The sequence below is a fragment of the Salvelinus sp. IW2-2015 genome, linkage group LG15 (genome assembly GCF_002910315.2).
Source record: "Salvelinus sp. IW2-2015 linkage group LG15, ASM291031v2, whole genome shotgun sequence".
In the NCBI taxonomy this organism is placed as follows: Eukaryota; Metazoa; Chordata; class Actinopteri; order Salmoniformes; family Salmonidae; genus Salvelinus; species Salvelinus sp. IW2-2015.
In genome coordinates, this window is record NC_036855.1 from 14264113 (window position 1) to 14284498 (window position 20386).

The window sequence follows — 20386 nt, forward strand, 5'->3', positions numbered from 1 at the left end:
GATCCCATTAGCGGGATTGCAGCCATAAGAAGTTTTAAGCCACTGTTCCCTGGGCGCCGAAGACGTGGATGTTGATTAAGGCAGGCCTCCGAACCTCTCGGTTTGGTTGTCAGAGGGGTTGGGTTAAATGCGGAAGACACATTTCAGTTGAATGCATTCAGTTGTACAACTGACTCGGTATCCCCCTTTCCCTTGATTGTGGTGAAAATGTAGTTGACTAAAACTGACCAACAGTTGCTCCAAGTGGTTGGGTATGGTATTACTGCATGGTGAATATCAATGTCAAAACTGGTGCACAGAGATAGGGGCTACTACTTCATAATATGACCATTGTATAACTGTCCACAGAATGTTTTTTTCTATTATTGAAAATTGTAGGAGAGATTCTTTCTTCAGACACCTGTTGAGACCATTTGCCGAGACCAAATTCACGTAAAAAGAGAAATAAAATCAACGAAGAAAGGTGTATGATACATTGATGACCTCGACCTTACCTTTCCTAACGATGTACGAGCCCATATCCTTTTGAATATATTTAATAGCGGCTCCATGATAGTAAATAGCCTATGATAAATTCAACAATTTTATGGGCGATAACACAGCTCTTGTTCCGTTTTATACACAACAGCAATGACAACAAAAATAACAAAAAATAATTAATTCGAATATCTATGCTAGGTTGTCAAATTACTTTCATACAATCGCATGATTAAAAATGTACCTTTGTCTGTAAAATGCTGTCTTGTTTTAGGCCGTCTCAAGACAGTAGATGCTTCAACTGTTTCCCGCAACTTGAGCATCACCGGGAGGTTCCACCTTGTGTATTTTGGGGAATGTCTCCGCCCACTGTAGGCTGCAGACCAATAACATTGCGCCATTGACAACTTATTGCACAGCAGACACCTTCACCCATCCCAATAAGTCGAACACCTCTCTTATACTGTCACTGGACATCAACTGTTCTCTTATTCAATAAACTAATCATTTTACAGCTATTATACATATTGAGGCCTGTTTGTTTAATTTTTTTTTATTATTCAAGGAACTTGGCTTCATACAAAATGTAAATGTAGAAACAACTGCAGAATTCAAAGTCTGGCCAATAAACATAAATCAGGCAACAAAAACTCAGACCCAAATAAGGAGTGTTCCAGCTCTGTTGCATGGCCGGAACTATCATCATTGTTCAATACTATTTTTATATAAAGTCATTTTTTCCAACAAACCCCACAGATTATATATATATATGTATATATATATCAAAGATCAATAAAAATGAACAAGAAATGAATACATGGTAGCAAAAAAAGTACTACGATTTTTACATGCACATACATTATCAGAACATGCAAACATTATTTTCTCCAGAAAACAGCCACATGTACACTGCAGTTGGGATGCAGAGAGAGAAATAGGAACAGTTCAATGTTTGGCAACCAACTGTGAGAGACTTTGGCGTGGATATGTTTCTTTTGAAATAGTACAGAGGCCGTAGAGATGAAGGAAGAGACTGATAGTTTAAGTTTTTACCCACTACGGCAACATGTCAAGGGGAAATAATTGAAGGTACCTGTACAAGAATGTGGATCATTTTTACCATTACAGTTTATTCAAAGTTTATGAACACCCTCCTCTGGACTGATCCCCCCTCTTAGGTGACCTAACACGGAACAGATAACCATTAGTATGACATTGTTTACTTACTTTTTAAGACACAGGTTTTCCTTTTGACATCGTCAACATGGGTAAATTGTATGCATGCAAATATATAAAGTTGCTGTATTTCTAAATATTCTCTTCATTTCTGCTTCAACTCGTTGTGCCTTACGCATTTTAAAATACATGTTTTATACATGTTTGAAAACTTTTTATAAAGATTTGGTCACAATCATGCTGTAGTATGAATCTGGAGATCTCAGCATGTAGAGCTACAATATGGATGAAGTATATGACCGTAGTGTCCTCTTGTTGCATAACCCTACCTTCTCTGTCATCAAAACCCTGCTTCTGGGAAATATGCAGTACAGAACCCCGACGAGTGTGCAGACATTGCAACACCGGGCCCCACCTACTGTATCTCCAATACTATCAGTAACTGAGCAACACTTTTGCCTGAGTAGCGCATCCCTTAAACAGCATACCTTGCCACATTCCACCACCAATGTAGAATAGAAAAGAACCGAAACTCTTCCAAAGCACTAGATCATCCATCCCAGGGAAACACATTCTTTAAATGATATTGTATTAATATCCATATATATTATCTGAAGCTTTTTAGCAGATGTGAACCATCACCATCATCGGTTACCATGGCTGGGTAGATAGAACGATAGAAAGTGTGAACCATATTTATGCTATATCTGCTATATCTGACGGGCTAAAACCTTAACATAGAGGGGTCTGAGCCAATGGGGAGACACAGGGGGGTCCAGTGTGCTGGTGCCAGGGGCTCGACTCAGCATATACACTCATTAGGGATCTGCATCTATCTCTGCTTCTCAAGCACATCCATCCAAAAAGTGCACACTGTTTGTTTCTCATCCGATTCCTTATGGTCTATACTAACTCTGCAGTTATAGCATTGAAACAGAAGGCAATACAGTAGCTTGCGATGCTTTCGCAGTTGACTAACCTCGCCAGGAAAGGAACCATACACTACTACATCTTCATAACTGTTGTGGACCAGGTTTATGATTTAAACATGCAGTGTTACTCTGATCACGTCTTCCTAACTACATTGATAAGCTACTAATGCACTTTTCATGTTTGTTAAGTGTTCATACCATGATTTTGCCCCAACTTTCGTCCCCCCCACTCAAATTGATGAAATATATTTACCAAAAAGAAAATCATACGAGAAAATTATCAGCAATCATAGGTTAATTAATAGTTTACATTCAAAAGCATTTCTTTTTCTTGAATAAAAGTTGTTGTTTCTCAGATAAGGCTTTCTGTACACCTTGCGCTCCTGCAGAACTACCAAATAACTACTTAAGTGTTGATGCTTTACAAAAACTGTTGACTTTGCATCTTTACTACAGTATGTCTAAAAGGATAGGCACTTTGTTTTAAACATCTGAAGCAGACAGTCTGTAAGAAACATTAAACCTGAAATGATGGCAAACTTTAAGCAATTTACATAAACAAAGTTGTTTTTACAAGATACAAAATATGCACACAATGAAAAGATAACATCTACCATAGTTGTATATAAAACAAATCACATTTCATTTCCTCTCCTCATTTCTCTGAAGTAGTAGTAGTGACATTTGCAACGGTAAACAGTAACAAATCAACAATCACTGTCTGTAATGACAACATCGATCCCTCTATTCCATCAGGCTGTATCTTCTGACAGAAAAGGAATGTCATTTAAAGGGCTAGGCTACTGTAAATCCCTTTATATCATGGAATGGTAAGAGTCCCAAAGCAAAGTAGAATAGCTGTTGTGCAGTTTACTTTCAAGTGCCTTTCTTAGGGAAGTTTGAATGAAATCTCTCGGACTATTTCCTTCTCACGTGTTGTTACAGATACTAAACAATACATAGGTATCCCCCCTGCTCATCACAGAGTTAGCAAAGAGGCCTGTTGCTCGCCCATCTCTACTGTGTGTAGCTGTAGTAGAGTTTCTTATGTCACTATTTGGGTCACTATCAAGACTAGGTAAAACATCATTTAAGTTGGATGTTCTCAAAATAATTAAGTTTGATAAAGAATCAAAGCAAAACGTGCCCTCAATTAAACATGCCACTGTCTTCAGTGCATAAGACAAAGTCGGATCAAACTCAATTACCAACAATTCACCGACTCCACATCCAATTTCATTTCCATCCAGTTCCTAAAAACGGTGCTGCTTTGTTCACATTCAAATGAATCCCAACCCTTCCTTGGCTCCCATTAGCTCTACATACAGCAACAGTGTAAACTAAATCCTTCAAAAAAAGATGATAAAACTCATCACGATTCCTAAAAAAATGCAATAAAAACATCTGTTCAAAGCCATGCTAGCACCATTCATCCTCATCTGCCTCATGGTAGTACCTGGGTGCCCTGGCACCAGAGCCAGACCCCGGGCTGGCGTTGCCAATACCACCAAAGGTGAAGTGGTATCCGTTGGGCACCGCATGGCTCTGCTGGGGTGGCGGAGGCAGGTGGAGGGGCCCCGGCCCCATCTGAGGCAGTGCGGTCCGAGGGGAGCGTACTCTGGCAGCATAGGGGCTCAGCAGCTCGTCCCGGAGGCTGCAGTACAGACTGCCCTGGCCCTGGGCTTCCCTGTGACTGTAGCCCAGGAAGGGCTCGGAGCTGATGCGGGTGACAGGGGAGGGGATGTGGGAGGAGCCACTGTGCAGCAGGGCGTTGTGCTCAGACAGCCCGCGGCTCAGCCGGCCAGGACTCAGGGTGGGCAGGCCGCTGCCACACTGGGCAGACACAAAGTGCACAGGGGAGGAGTTGGCAGTCTTGTAGGCCACCCCGGGGCGGGGGGTCAGGGGGGTCTGGGGTAGCTGCCTGCGTCCACGGCTGGGTGTGCTAGCCCCTGAGGTCATCATCACTGGGCTGCATTTAACCGAACCACTACCCTAGATGAAAATTGGACAAAGCAATTTAAAACAATAAAAACGATGAGGTCATGGTCACCAGAAGGAAGGGAAAGACACCAACATTGGATGGAGAGGAGAGAGAGGACAGTGGGAGAGGACAGACGACACAAACAAGGAGGACAGGGCAGCAAAAGAAAGGAGAAGAAGACAGACAAAATGGACAGAAAATGGTGAATAAGAGGAAGAAAAGTGGAAAGAGAATTGAAAGGCCATGAGTGGTTGTACTAAAGACAGAAAGAAGAGAACGTTGAGTTTCAGCCGAGGCAGAAAGAGAAAGCAGACAGATCCTCATCAAGAGAGTTGCACACAAAATACACGGTGCTGTACTAAACCAGACAGACATATACTTACTGATAATGTGTAGAGTGTGTATTATTCAGATTCTCATTGCATACCTGATTCCTTCCCATGCTCTGCTCGTGTCATACCAAGCCTACAGTATACCCTGCCAAGTTTTGTCCTGCCATATCCTGCCGTACCCATACTGTGCCCTGCCCTGCCCATATCCTACCCTACCAATGCCCTCCCACCTGCTTGTTGATGCTGGGGTCCTGCACCTCGCTGGGGGAGGTTGCACAGCTGGCGGTGGCAGACTTGGTGGTGTGGCAGTGTTCCCTGCTGCCGTAGCGATCGCAGGAGTAGTACCGCTGCTTCTCCCCCGCCGTCGAGTGGTGCTTCCTCTCATGGGAGCGGCCGCGGTCCTGCACCCTGTCTCTTGACGAGGGCTCTGCAGCCGGGTCTCCTGGTGTGCCTTAGTGAGAATACACACCAGGGTTAGGGTTATGGCCAGGGTTAGGGTTGGGGTTGAGGGTAAGGGCATAACCCTAACTATAATCTTGGCATAACGCTCACTCTAACCCYAGCCCCCCCCCCCCCCATATTCATCTCTTAAGTCCCAATTCAACCCTTGATTGTCCTCAATCTATACCGCACTCCGAAAGAGAAGATTCTTAAACACTCACAAAGGCCAGACTACTACCACACCACTTTTCTCCCCAAAAGTTCTCCTCTCCTCAGCATTGCCCTGCTAAGACAAGAGGTGCCCATATATTAGCAGGTCATTGGGTGTTTATGTCTGTCAGTCCCTTTTATCTTTGTGATAAAGGCCAGCTGCAGAGCTCATTCTAACACCCAGGCCTGAACGATGCCTCCATGGCGCCCAGAGCGGATCTCTATAGACGAGCCCCAGCTGGCTGGGCTATGGTCTGCTTCTCACTCACTGCCTTCCATCCAGTCAGAAAGGTAGAGATGGCTACAGATTCACACTCTAGTAACACTGGGGGACAGTGAGGTCTTAATGGTCCAAACACCCACATTTTGTGATCAGGGTATTGGTGGTGGGCACTCATATAACATACTGTACATAACAAGACCCCCTTTTACCTCACCGATAAAGTCATCCCTAGTATTGCACATTTAAAACACGATTGGCATTGCTGGCAAAAATAATATTACCATGTGTTTCAAAAATACGATTGAGCACAGTCTTTGTGTGTGTGTGTACTTGTAGTGTGTGTCATTGTGTATGCGTGTGCACTAACCAGCGGTGCTTGGCGTCCTGTCGAGTGACCGCTGCTTCTTGTCCCTCTCTCTGCGGTGGTGGCAGCGGTGGTGGTGGTGGTGGTGAGGCCTTTCCTGGATGCTGGGCGTCTCCAGGGTGTAGTCACGCAGGTTCGCCTCTTGGGGGCGCTGTGGGGCATGGGTGGACGCAGAGCGCTTCATCGGGCTGCAGTCAGGAACAGGCTGTGTGGAACCAATGAGGAATAGGGATCACTGACTAGTGTATGGAAACTTACATCGCTGCTAAGCTGAGTGAAACGAGACCTGTTATACAGATGTTGATCTCTTCGCTGATCTGTTTTCAAAGTGAACTCGTAATCCAGCTGGGAATTGTAATCATCATTGTAATTATCAAACTGGAATGCTGATCGTAAAATGAGAACTGAGCGTATGGGATAAAAGAGACGTATGCACCACACCGACTCCATTGTGAAACACCATTTCCACCTAGTGGAGACACATCTGTCCTACAGAGCCTCGCTGCAAAACATACCACTCACATTTTCAATGTCCTCAAAAAATATAGTCACCTAGATAGGTTGCTGTTGGTAAAACCATAGACACGGCTACCAATTCCCCTTAGTCTTAGTTGGTGCTTGAGGATAAGAGCATAAAGGGGGAAACTGAAGCAATGTTTCCACCTGTAGCAGCAGACCCTTTCTCTCTTCAAAACAGCTCCATCTGATCACTAGTTTACTACTTACCAATTCCATAGGCTTGGTATCTAAGAGCAGGTTGGAGTGGGCAGATGTGTTTCATGAGTGTTGTTCAGTCCCCATAGAATGATGAAAGGAAAAGCCTCCTCTATGAGATGCACTTCACCTGGCTAGACCTTTGATTTCCAGTTTTACATCGAGCTTAACTCTTATCCTAAAGTCACTCGGTATATCTCCCATATTGTATACGACAGAACAGCAAACATGTAGACTGGGTTCTTAATGTACTACCAAGTGTCAAACACTGACCATACTGCACAAGCACATGCTTGCGGGACCGAGCATTTTACACATCAATTCTACAAAGTAGAATTGAGTTTTATACATACTAGTACATTGGGATCAACAAAGTAGACGTGGTGAAGGGGAGATGCTGAGGGACAGGAGAAAGGGGTACATACGGCCAGCAGGGTCCCCGGGGAGTGGCGTGACTGGCTCCTCTGTCACACAGCGGAGAACGAGGAGGAGGATCATCGAAAGGCATCAAACCAAAGAGACAGGAGAGACAATGAGGTGTAGACGGAGAGGGTGACATTGAACAGTTAAGACAAAGAATAGTGGAGAAGTAGCAGGGAAATAACAGTGGTGTTATTATATGCTTATTAAAAAGAAATGATCCCTTTGTAAATATGACATAATTATGATTGAAGGGCCACTGAGGGCATTTGCCTTTTTATAGAAAGGGTAAATCGGTTATATCTGATTGTGTTTCAGCACCTGGTAATAAGACAGAATTACCCATTCCAATCAGACAGAACTGGTCTTTATGTCTTGTGATACTCAATGCCCCCATCTCTAGCCTAGATTCCCAGACCATGAATACTAAGATATCGTAGAAAAAATATCTGGCTCTTTAGCTTTTGTTCTTGTGAGTCAAGCTTCTGATCTAGCAGAGGGCAAGTCTATGGGCTAGAGCTGCCTCTAGGGAATCAACAAGGTTCCATACATATTAAGAGGTGCTGAAACCACTATATCAACATCTATTGCCTCTTATCATCCTGCACTCCAGTTTTAAAGAGATTTGGGCTTAGCTTCTCACTGGGATTCAGGTGAGGGTTCATGTCGGCCCTGGGTGTCACATGTCAATACTGCACAAAGAGGATGTTGAGGAGGTGGAGGCAGGCTGGCTGGCTGGGAGATTTTACGCCCTGATCCTGTCTGGCATCGCCAGGGAGTGGGAAATGAGGCATTACCCCAAAAAGGGAAAACATTTAATTAAGCGATGGAAAACCAAGCCGGAGAGAGAGTGAAATCCATCAGTCTGTTTCAGGGTAGAGTTCAGACTACGTGCCTCCCCATTTCAATCTAACGATAGCAAGCCATCTCAGAAAGGCCAACTCTAATTGTCTTTGTTGAAGGATTTCCTGCCCTCGTTAGAAAAAGTGAGAAAAAGTAGACAGCAGGTCACGAAGCAATCTCCCTCTCCTCTCATCCCTTTTATCCCCCTCTTTACATTCTCTATCTTATAGTAACATGATTACTCTCTTCCTCCCTGAACGCATGAGGGATCACCCCTTTCATTTTCTACCCACAACCATTTTGAGCCACTATAATTTTTGTATTTCCTTCTGCAGGCAGCAGAGGAAAAACGATACAGGACAAATAGTTGGCGGTCTTCCAGGCTCTAATCAAATTATTCAGGACTTCTTCTGTGCACTAAAAGTAGGATCAACACACATCTATTCTAATTGGCCTCTGAAAGGAATGCACTTAAATGCAACAATCGATCAACATAAATATCACTCAGGAAATGAGGAGCTGATTATATTTCTTGGGACGAATTGAAGGATTAATTTTTGTTATTTTTCAGCAGTTATACTGCAGTAATATTGGCTGAAATTAAACCCCTCATAAAGATAGCCACCTGACCATAGTAATCTGCCCGCAGTATAGCCACTGATGTGTATCAAAATGCAACCATGCTTTCTCCAATATAGTTTAGTCATGGCATGGCGCATCTGCTATGCTTCACAAATGATGTGTGTGTGTTAGGGTGTCCTTACCTGCAGCTCTGCGTTGAGGCGGGGCATGGACACAGCCCTCCCCTGGCTCTCCAGTCCAGACCCAGGACCAGGCACTGTGTTGTCACTGGTGTCCATCTTCCTCATCTCCACTGACTCCTGGAGGACATAACACACACACATAAGCACGACACACACACATAAGCACGACACACACACACACACACACACACACACACACACACACACACAGATAAGTATATCCAGTCAAGTTAAGTACTAGGAACAGATACATCAGGAGAGAAAATGCAGGTCGCAGGCCCTGATGTTCATGTGTCTGTAATACAGCAGAGGGCAGTCTGGACTGGCTACAGTACCTGGGGAAGGGTTGTGTTTGGGACATCTTCAGACTGGCCCCTTTGGACAGGTCTCTTATTCCTGGGTCTGTGGACCTCTCTAGACTTCTCTGACACCCAGGAGGACGATCCTTTCATGGTGCCATCATGGCCTGGCCTGAATTGTTAATCATAAACAAATGTAGACGTTATTGTCATACAATGACTAACCGATTGTAAATGAAAATCGTTTTGTATTATCTTTGATGGTAACGTCACGGCTTTGCCACAAGCTTGCTTCTGAAGCTAAGCAGGGTCGGTCCTGGTCAGTCCCTGGATGGGAGACCAGATGCTGCTGGAAGTGGTGTTGGAGGGCCAGTAGGAGGCACTCTTTCCTCTGGTCTAAAAAATATCCCAATGCCCCAGGGCAGTGATTGGGGACACTGCCCTGTGTAGGGTGCCGTCTTTCGGATAGGACGTTAAACGGGTGTCCTGACTCTCTGAGGTCATTAAAGATCCCATGGCACTTATCGTAAGAGTAGGGGTGTTAACCCCGGTGTCCTGGCTAAATTCCCAATCTGGCCCTCAAACCATCTTGGTCACCTAATAATCCCCAGTTTATAATTGGCTCATTCATCCCCCTCCTCTCCCCTGTAACTATTCCCCAGGTCGTTGCTGCAAATGAGAACGTGTTCTCAGTCAACTTACCTGGTAAAATAACGGTAAAATAAAATAAATAAAAAGTCATTGTCAAAGGCAAAACACAGTTACAATTGTCATAAATGTAAACCAAAAAAATCGGGATTGTTTGAGACACGCTAGTGAACTCACAGTGTGCCTCCATTGTTGAGCAGGGTGGAGCTGGGTCTAGGTAGGGCCTGAGGCTGGGGCTGAGGAAGTAGTTCACAGGGAGGCTCTATGTTGTTGAGCAGGGTGGAGCTGGGTCTAGGTAGGGCCTGAGGCTGGGGCTGAGGAAGTAGTTCACAGGGAGGCTCTATGTTGTTGAGCAGGGTGGAGCTGGGTCTAGGTAGGGCCTGAGGCTGGGGCTGAGGAAGTAGTTCACAGGGAGGCTCTATGTTGTTGAGCAGGGTGGAGCTGGGTCTAGGTAGGGCCTGAGGCTGGGGCTGAGGAAGTAGTTCACAGGGAGGCTCTATGTTGTTGAGCAGGGTGGAGCTGGGTCTAGGTAGGGCCTGAGGCTGGGGCTGAGGAAGTAGTTCACAGGGAGGCTCCATGTTGTTGATGGACTTCTCCTTCTCTTTCTCCTGCTTGTAAGTCAGGGGCAGTATTGGTTTAAACAGAGCCCCCACCTTACCCTGTGGATGAAAGACGGCAAGATGCTGATATACTGAACATACTGCACAATATTGATCCAGGTCTCTACCTCCAGAATATAGTCAATCAAAACTCTGGAAATGTGAGTCATATTGGTTTTGTTAGGAGATGTTTGAAACATTTTCATCCAGGGGTGAAATCTGTGCCTCCTGGGCATCAGCAATAGTGTGTGTGATACCTGGGAGCCGGCAGCATTCTGTTGCTGTTGTTGCTGCTCCTTGGGCCTCTTGGCTCGGTTCTGCTTGTAGTAGTCAAAGATCATCAGGGCTGCATACACCTTTCCAACAGTAAGCTCATTGGCTGAGAGAGGTACACAGGGGAGTGGTTAATGAAAACTTCTGACTTATCCATTATCTCATTCATCTTTATTGGTCTCATCCAAACTCTCTGATGCCAGATTATCGCTAATACTATTCAGTCGAACCAAAGGTATCACTTGAAACAAAGAGAGGGATTTAGCTGTTTGAAGAAAATTGCTGCATGCCAGGCTTGAAAGAAGGAGAGAAGAAGCATCTGTCTGAAATGCCATTTTTCTCAGGTGAGATGCTTATATCCTGCCAGAAGATGTCAGTGGAGACAAAGCAGATGACTGGAATCTTAACTGACGGCCAAGTGAGAGCAAAGGTCCTGCATGTTATGGCAACCTGTGTGTCATCTACAGTTTGGAAGGGGATCAACTCTTACAAGAGCAGCAAGTATATTTTTTGATTCAATTAGAAGCTGTTAGTATTGTCTTGCTAGGGCAATTGAATTTGTTCTGTCTTTTACCTAGTAGCCTAGTTAATCACTGCTGTTTGAGCTGTCTGATTGCTCAGTAGTTGTGACTGTCGTTGTGGACTTAGATTAGTTTCTGGCCTATTTGTGTAACAGTCCTGCTAAGTTGTGGGCGTGTTATATTGTAGGGAGTGTATTCTTGACTGCTGCTAAGCAATCAACAATCAAACCGAGTTGTTCTGCAGAGTTATTCAAGGAAGGAAAGTGAGGAATGCTCCACACCACTCTCTCACTTGAGTATCTTACCTAGTTATTTTCTGATGATCTCGTTTTACTATTTTATAGCTTTGCCAAGTATGTGTGTGTTTCCCATCCCAGGTAACTCCTCCCCCTGTAGGTTTTACAGACGCTCCCAACTCCATAGCTGCAACCCATCTAATTTAATGTATCCTGTGTGCACAACCCATGTGGAGTTCCTAGTCTCCGGCAGCTTTTGAATCTGCCGATCTGCGGTCAATAAGGCTGAGTTCATCTGGCTGGTTGAGAGAATGCCAAGAGTGTGCAAAGCTGTCATCAAGGCAAACGGTGGCTATTTGGAAGAATCTCAAATATAAAATATATTTGATTTGTTTAACACTTTTTTGGTTACTACATGATTCCATATGTGTTATTTCATTGTTTTGATGTCTTCACTATCATTCTACAATGTAGAAAATAGTCTTAATAAAGAAAAACAATTGAATGAGTAGGTGTTCTAAAACTTTTGACCCGTAGTGTATGTTCCCCTTCAGTCCCTACACTTTTTGGCCATGACAGAGACATGGATTTCCCCAGAGACCACTGCTACTCCAGCTGCTCTTTCGTCATCTGACTATATGTTCTCTCATAGTCCGAGAGCATCTGGTCGTCGCAGTGGTGGCACACTAGTCATTTCTCCTAAGTGGAGATTTTCTCTTCTCTCCTCTCTCACCTGTTGATCTCCTCATTTGAATTCCATGCTGTCACTGCTCCACTCAAGCTTAACATTGTTGTCATCTATCACCCACCAGGTGCCCTTGGAGAGTTCCTCAATGAGCTTGACACCTTGATAAGTACATGTCCTGAGAATGGCTCAACACTCATCATACTGGGCGACTTTAACCTTCAGCTTCAATAAATTTCTTTCCACTCCTTTCTCTTTTGACCACACCCTTTCCCAGTCACATCCTACTCACAAGGCCGGCAATATGCATGACCTCATCTTCACTAGAGGCTGTTCACCTACTAATCTCACTGCAACCCCCCTTCATGTCTCTGATCATTACTTTGTTTCCTTTTCTCTCCATCTCTCCTCCAACCCCACAGACTCAGCCCCTACCCAGATGGTCATGCGCTGCTGCATCTTCTCTCTTCCTCATGCTAAATCATTCTGTTGTTATCCAAGATGGCGTAGCAGTCGGACGTGTGTTTGTCTTGTCTTGTCTTGTCCCGCGTAAATAGTCCTCGTTTTTTTTTCGTATGCATTTCGTATATATTTTAATTTCACTTTCCATTTAGGAACTGAATATACTTTCCGCCTCACCCAATGTGGTACGGATCTGCTATTTCTTTTATACTTTAGAACCGTAACCCCAATCAGAAGCTAGCCAGATAACTAGCTACTAGCTAGTAGTCAGTTAGCCACTGCTGCGGTCTTCACCCTTAACTCGGACACCAGCCAGCTTCAGCTCGGGCCAATACCTGCCAGTCTGCAAGCGCGATATCAACCCAGAGCATATAGGACTGCTTTTTCACTACCACATCACCGGATTTTTTTTTTTTTCTACTTCATCACCGGATTTCAGCCGCAGGCTCTGGACATTTGCACCTTCATTTCGCAGCTAGCTAGCTGCAAACCGTGTGACTATTGGCTTACGTCGATCCCGGAGCAAACGTAATTTATTTCGGAGACAGCCAGCTGAGGAGTTCCATCAGCCAATCCTGGGCTACAGTCACCTATCCGGACCCGTTGTTTTTTTTTTTTTTTTTTTTTTGTTGTTTTTGTTGCTGCAGATACGGAGCCCCACCGGGCCTTCACGACTGACTGGCGGCGTTATCTGCCCGAGGGAGCTATCCAACTGGCACCCCCGTCCCGACGTTACCTGAACGCTCATCTGGGCCCGCTAATCGTTAGCTGTCTTATCGGCTCTATCTGAATAAGTATATCGGACAAATTATTATTATTAATTTATATTATTATTATTATTTATTTTTTTCTTGGTCACTATATCTATTTTGCCAATTTGGATTGACCCCTCACCACACGGAACCCCACAACCTACCGACGGAAACGCACAAGGTATCTACAATTAGACCTCCATCCTATGCTATCTTGCTACCGATAGCCATCTACCCGCCTGCTGTCTGGATCGCCGTGACCCCAACCAACCTCTACTCACTGGACCCTTATTGATCACTCGATTAAGCATGCCTCTCCTTAATGTAAATATGCCTTGTCCATTGTTGTTCTGGTTATGTTTATTGCTTATTCACTGTAAGAACTCTAGCCCTCTCACTATACCATATCCAACCTCTCAGTTCCACCACCCACATATGCGATGACATCACCTGGTTTCAATGATTTTCTAGAAACAATATCTCTCTCATCATACTCAATACCTAGGTTACCTCCACTGTATTCACATCCTACATACCTTTGTCTGTACATTATTCCTTTAAGCTATTTTATCGCCCCAGAAACTCCTTTTACTCTCTGCTCTAGAAGTTCTAGACGACCAATTCTCATAGCTTTTAGCCGTACCCTTATCCTACTCCTCCTCGTTCCTCTGGTGATGTAGAGGTGAATCCAGGCCTGCATACCTAGCTCCACTCCTATTCCCCAGGCGCTCTCTTTTGATGACTTCTGTAACCGTAATAGCCTTGGCTTCATGCATGTTAACATTAGAAGCCTCTCCCTAAGTTTGTTTTGTTCACTGTTTAGCACACTCTGCCAACCCTGATTTTAGCCGTGTCTGAATCCGGCTTAGAAAGACCACCAAAAATTCTGACATTTCATCCCCAACTACAAGATATTTCAGACAAGATAGAACGGCCAAAGGGGCGGTGTTGCAATCTACTGCAAAGATTGCCTGCAGAGTTCTGTTTTACTATCCAGTCTGTTCCCAAACAATTTGAACTCTACTTTTAAAAATCCACCTCTCTAAAACAAGTCTCTCACCGTTGCCGCCTGCTATAGACCACCTCTGCCCCCAGCTGTGCTCTGGGACCACTATATTGTGAAATGATGCCCCCCATCTATCTTCCAACTGGCTCTGCTGCAGAGCGACCTAAATTTGAAACATGCTCAACACCCCAGGCCACCCTAACCAATACTAAAGCTTTGATTGCCTCAATCTCACACAAATATCAGATGAACCTACCAGGATACCATCCCCAATCCAAAACACGGGTACCCTCATAGATATATCCTAACAAACTTAGCCCTCCAAATAAACCTCTGCTGTTTTCAACCAAAATCTCAGCGATCTGCCTCATTGCCGCACCGTAATGGGGTCAGCGGTATCAAACGACCCTCCAGCTCATTCACTGTCAAAACCTCCCTAAACACTCAGCGAGCAGGCCTTTCTAATCACCATGGCCAGGTATCCTGAAGGATATTGAATCTCATCCCGTCAGTAGAGGATGGCTATCATTTAAAAAAAAAAATGCCTCCTCACCATCTTGACATAAGCATGCCCCATTCAAGAATTTAGAACCAGGAACAGATTATACCCTATTTCTCTCTGACCTGCTGCCCCTTAACCAACAGAAAAACATCCTATGCTCTGAATTAGCACTCGAACAGCCCCCTGATATCAACTTTCAGAAACCAGAAACCATATTTACACAGGCAGTTAGAAAAGACCAAGGCTACTTTTCAAGCAGATAATGCTTCCTGCAACACAAATTCAAAAAATTCTGATACACTTGTAAAGTCCATGGAGAATAAAACCTCCTCCCAGCTTCCAATATGCTCTAAGATAAGGAAAACAACTGTCACCACCGACAGAACTCACACTAATTGAAAATTCAATAAGCATTTTTCTACGGTCGGCCATGCTTTTCCACCTGGCTACCCCCACCCCGGACAACAGCACTGCCTCCCCTCGCTTACTCGCCAAGCCTTCCCCATTTCTCTCTTTCTCCCAAATACATCAGCTGATGTTCTTAAATAAGAGCTGCAAAATCTGACCCTACAAATCAGCCGGGCCTAGATAATCTGGAACCATTCTTCTAAAAACTATCTGGCTTGAAATGTTGCCACCCCTATTACCACACCTCAACCTCCTCTTCGTTCATTCTGAGATTCCCCAAAGATTGAAAGCAGCTGGATACCCCTCTCAAAGGGGGGGACCACTCTTACCCTAACAGCTACGACCATAGTATCTATCCTTAACCCCCTTTCTAAGTCTCGAATAGCCAAGTCAACAAACAGATTACCGACCGAGTTTCGATCCCACCATACCTTCTCCGCTATGCAATCTGGTTTCAGAGCTGTCATGGGTGCTACCTCACCCACGCTTCAAGGTCATAAACGAATCTACCCACTCGATAAGGAAACAATACATGGCAGCCGTATTCATGACGCTTGGCCCAAGCTTTTGACTCTGTCAATCACCACATCCTCATCGGCAGAACTCGACACGCCTTTGTTTCTCTAATGAATTGCCCGCCTGGTTCCAACTACTTCTGATCGAGTTCAGTTGTCAAATCGGTAGGGCTCTGTTCCGGGCCTCTGGCAGTCTCTTATGGGGTGCCACAGGGGTTCAAATTCTTGGGATCCGACTCTCTTTCTCTTATACATCAGATGATGTCCGCTCTTGCGCTGGTGATCTCTGATCCACCTCTACGCAGACGACACTTATTTCTGTATATCTCCTTCTTTTACCACTGTGTTAACAACCCTCCAGCGAGCTTCAAGCCATACAACTTCTCTTCCGTGTCTCCAATTCCTCTTAATACAATGAAAAACTTAAATGGCAGAGCTCTTCAACCGATCGCTGCCTGCACTGCCCGCCTGTCCAACATCACTACTCGGACGGCTCTGACTTAGAATATTGACAACTACAAATACCTCTATTGTGTCTGGTTAGAACTGTAAACTTTCCTTCCAGACTCACACAAACATCTTCCAATTCAAAGTTAAATCTAGACATGGTTCCTATTCCGCAACCAAAGGTCTCCTTTACTCTGCTGCCAAACATACCCTTTAAAAGCTGACCATGCCTACCAATCTCGACTCGTGATGTCATTACAAAATAGCCTCCAAAACCCTACTTACAATAAATTGGGATGGCAGTCTATCACAGTCCATCCTGTTTGTCACCAAAGCCCCTATATCTACCCACCCACTATGACTGTATACACTCTCGTTGGCTGGCCTCGCTCCCATACTCGTCGCCAAAACCCACTGGTTCCAGGTCATCTACAAGACCCTGCCTAAGGTAAAAGTCCCCCCTTATCTCAGCTCAGAGTCACCATAAGCAGCACCTACCTGATAGCACGCCTCCTAGCAGTAACTACTCTCTAGTTCACCCCCAAAACCATTTCTTCCTTTGGACGCCTCTCTCTCCATTCTTGTGCAATACGTGAAACGAATACAAAATCTCTTGAACTTGGAAACACTGTATCTCCCCTCCACTAGCTTATAGCACCAGCCTGTCAGACGTCCAATAGATTACTCACCCTGTACATATAGCCCATCTATAATTTAGCCCCAAACACAATACCTCTGTAGCCTACGTATTATTATTACTTTTTGGCCCTTTGCACCCCACTTATTCTCTGTCATCCTACTCTTCGCTTTCTACCACTGCAACAAACCATTCCACTGTTTTATTTACTTTGTTTTACTTGCTGTGTCTGATTATTTACTTCCACCAATGGCCTTTTTTTATTTTTTATTTATACAATATTCTGTTTGCCTTCACCTCCCTTATCTCACCTCACTTGCTCACATTGTATATAGACTTATTTTTTTCACTGTATTATTGACTATATGTTTGTTTTACTCCATGTGTAACACTGTGTTGTTGTATGTGTCGAACTGCTTTGCTTTATCTTGGCCAGGTCGCAATTGTAAATGAGAACGTGTTCTCAATTTGCCTACCTGGTTAAATAAAGGTTAAATAAAAAAATAAAATAAAAAAATTCTCCCTCCTGTCACCTGACTCTGCATCTTCGACCCTACTCTCCCTCCCTTTCTGCATACTTTGACTCTCACTGTCCCCTTTCCTCCCAGCCAGCCCTACCTTTCTCTCCTGCTTCGTGGCTGAGTCACTCACTGCGTGCTAACAGAACAGGGCTTTGAGCAGCTGAGCAGAAATGGAGGAAAACTAAACTTCTGGAGGACCTATCATCCTTCCACTCCCTCGTATCTCCCTTTTATTCCTCTGTATCCGCTGCTAAAGCTGCCTTCTATCACTCTCAATGTCAAGCTTCTGCCTCCAACCCTAGGAAACTCTTTCTTCTTCATCCTTAATCCTCATCCCCTCCCTCCTCCCTCTCTGCAGATGACTTTGTCAACCACTTTGAAAAAAAGGTTGAAGACATCTGCTCCTCTTTCACTCAGCCTACTGAGTCCACTGTTCCCACTCACACAGAACTACCCTACGCCTTGACATCTTTCTCTCCTCTCTCTCCAGATTAAATCCCCATCACCTCAAACTCAACTTTGACAAAACGGAACTACTCTTCCCCCCGGGAAAGGCCTGCCAACTCCAAGACCTCTCCATCACGGTTGACAACTCCACGGTATTCCCCTCCCAGAGTGCAAAGAACCTTGGCATGACCCTGGATAACACCCTGTCATTCTCTGCACACATCAAAGCAGTGACTCTCTCCTGCAGATTCATGCTCTGCAACATTGGTAGCGTACAACCTGTCCTCACACAGGACGCGGCACTGGTCCTAATCCAGGGACTTGCCTACGGAGCAGCACGGGGAACTGCACCTCCTTACCTTCAGGCTATGCTCAAACCCTACATCCCAACTCGAGCACGGTCCACCACTTCTGGTCTCTTGGCCCTCCCACCCCTACTCAGCCCAGTCAAAGCTCTTCTCCGTCCTGGCAACCCAATGGCGGAAAAAGCCTCCCCCTAAAGTCAGGACCTGCCCATCTTCCGAAAACATCTGAAACCCTACCTCTTTGAAGAGTATCTTAAATAACTCTCACAGGAAAATGTACTTGATTCGATTGTGATGTGTTGTTGGCTCATCTAGCTATCTTAAGATGAATGCTAATTGTAAGTCGCTCTGGATAAGAGTGTCTGCTAAATTACTACACATATTTTTTTAAATGTTGTTTCAGAGTGAGGAGTCTGGGGCTTGCCACTTTAAGATGTGGCGTAAACAGAATCACACACAGTCCAGGTATCCTTCTTGTAAAGATGAAATATATCAGTGACATGAAGCAAGGATCCGAGAGGACTGCCATGCAGAGGTGCTTACGTTTGTGTGGTGTAACCAACAGATCCATAGTCTTCTGTGAAAGGCTTGGCCAAACTGTAGAGAGCTCTTTCTTCAGTTCAGCATCAGAAAGACGCTGGGCAACCATCCCTAAGGAGAAGATTGCAAGAGAAAATAGAATATTCTAGCACCAAATACACACAATTATCTAATTGAAGTATAGCAACAAAAGACAGAAGACAGAAAGACAAAAAAGTAAACATGAGTTTGCAGAGTCATTGTGGAGGTGAACCAGAGAGAGAATAACTTATTGAAAGCGGCAGTGAGCAGTGAAGCTAGAGAAAAGCATACTGCACTGTGACGTCATTCAACTACGCAGCACAGGCCCTAAACACAAAACCCACCACAGAGCAGCCTAATGAGACCAAATGGGACCAGTATCTACTAATGCAAACCTTCTGTAAGCAACAAACAAGCAGCATATGTCTGTCTGTCTGGGAGGACAACATGTGATGGATGGCTAAATCTAACATTTACAACTAGTGTTTGTTGCTTCTGCTTGAGTCATCAAGTCGGCCTCATAAAGTTGGCCTCATGATAGGTTTGCACCTAGCCTATCATGTACCACACAGGGTGAGAGAGGGACAGAGTGGGAAGGGAGGGTCAGGGTAAGGGGGAGAGAGGAACAGGGAGGTGTAAGGGGGGAAAGGGGACAGGTAGGGAAGGACAGGGCAGTAGGGGAAAGGGGACAGGGTAGGGGGAGAGGGGCAGGTAGGGGAGAGGACAGGTAGGGGAGAGGGCACGGTAAGGGAGGAAAGGGCAGGGTAAGGGGAAAGGGGACAGGGAAGGGAGAGGACAGGTAGGGGAGAGGGGACAGGAAGGGGGACATGGGAGGGGGCAGAGGATAGAAGGAAGGCAGTCTCACCTGAGGACAGTTTGATCTCCAGGGCCGTGCGGATCAGGGCCATGAGAGTGGAGGTAAAGTGGACTGTGTTGTCATCGGCGATGGGCATGTTCATCTTGACTAGCCGCTGGAGAGAATGTGTGGACGGAGGAGGAGGTTAGAAACACACTTCTACTGTTAACACTTCATCCAGACCATCAGCCAATCAGGAGAAACCAGTCTGTGTGCTGCTGGTAATATTCACAGAGGCCCCTACAGCACACAAAAAGCTTTCTCAACGAGTACAAAGAGGAGACAAACTAAACATTCACATTCACTGCTATTGGCTACAGTATGCACTATGCTGCAAGTCAAAGTGCACCGGTGCAAGACTGACATTGATCGAAATAAAAGTGAGAAAGGGCATGTACGCATAACCATGGAAGTGCCTCAAAGATCTCAGGAGCTCCACTCTGTGGTTGCTATACCAACAATCAAACTGAGGTAAAAAGTATTATGCTGCTCAAGTCATAAACATCTTGAGAACCAATGCCTAGCATCTACAGAAAAAGCATGTGTCACACACAGTTCATTCCAAATAACCTGAACTGCTTATCAAAGAGATGAAATCTACACCACTATATGCATACAGAGCACTATGTTTGATGTTTAAGCTATTGTGGTAGAGTTGAGCTCCCCTGAACACAAAAAGCATTCACCTACTATCAGTTGCAGTGCAAAAGTACGACAGAAGTCAGAATGAGAGAGGAGAAGAGGGGAGGGGTGAGACACACACACATACATGTGCACACAAATCCATAGAGAGAAAGTAGAGATGAAAGAGAATGAAAGATAGAAAGAC

At 44.9% G+C, this 20386-nt stretch overlaps 1 pseudogene; it reads right to left on the reverse strand.

Moving 5' to 3' along the window:
- Positions 1-1014: 1014 nt before the first annotated feature.
- LOC111973906 (voltage-dependent N-type calcium channel subunit alpha-1B-like) overlaps positions 1015-20386 on the reverse strand; it is a 139981-nt pseudogene continuing 120609 nt past the window's right edge.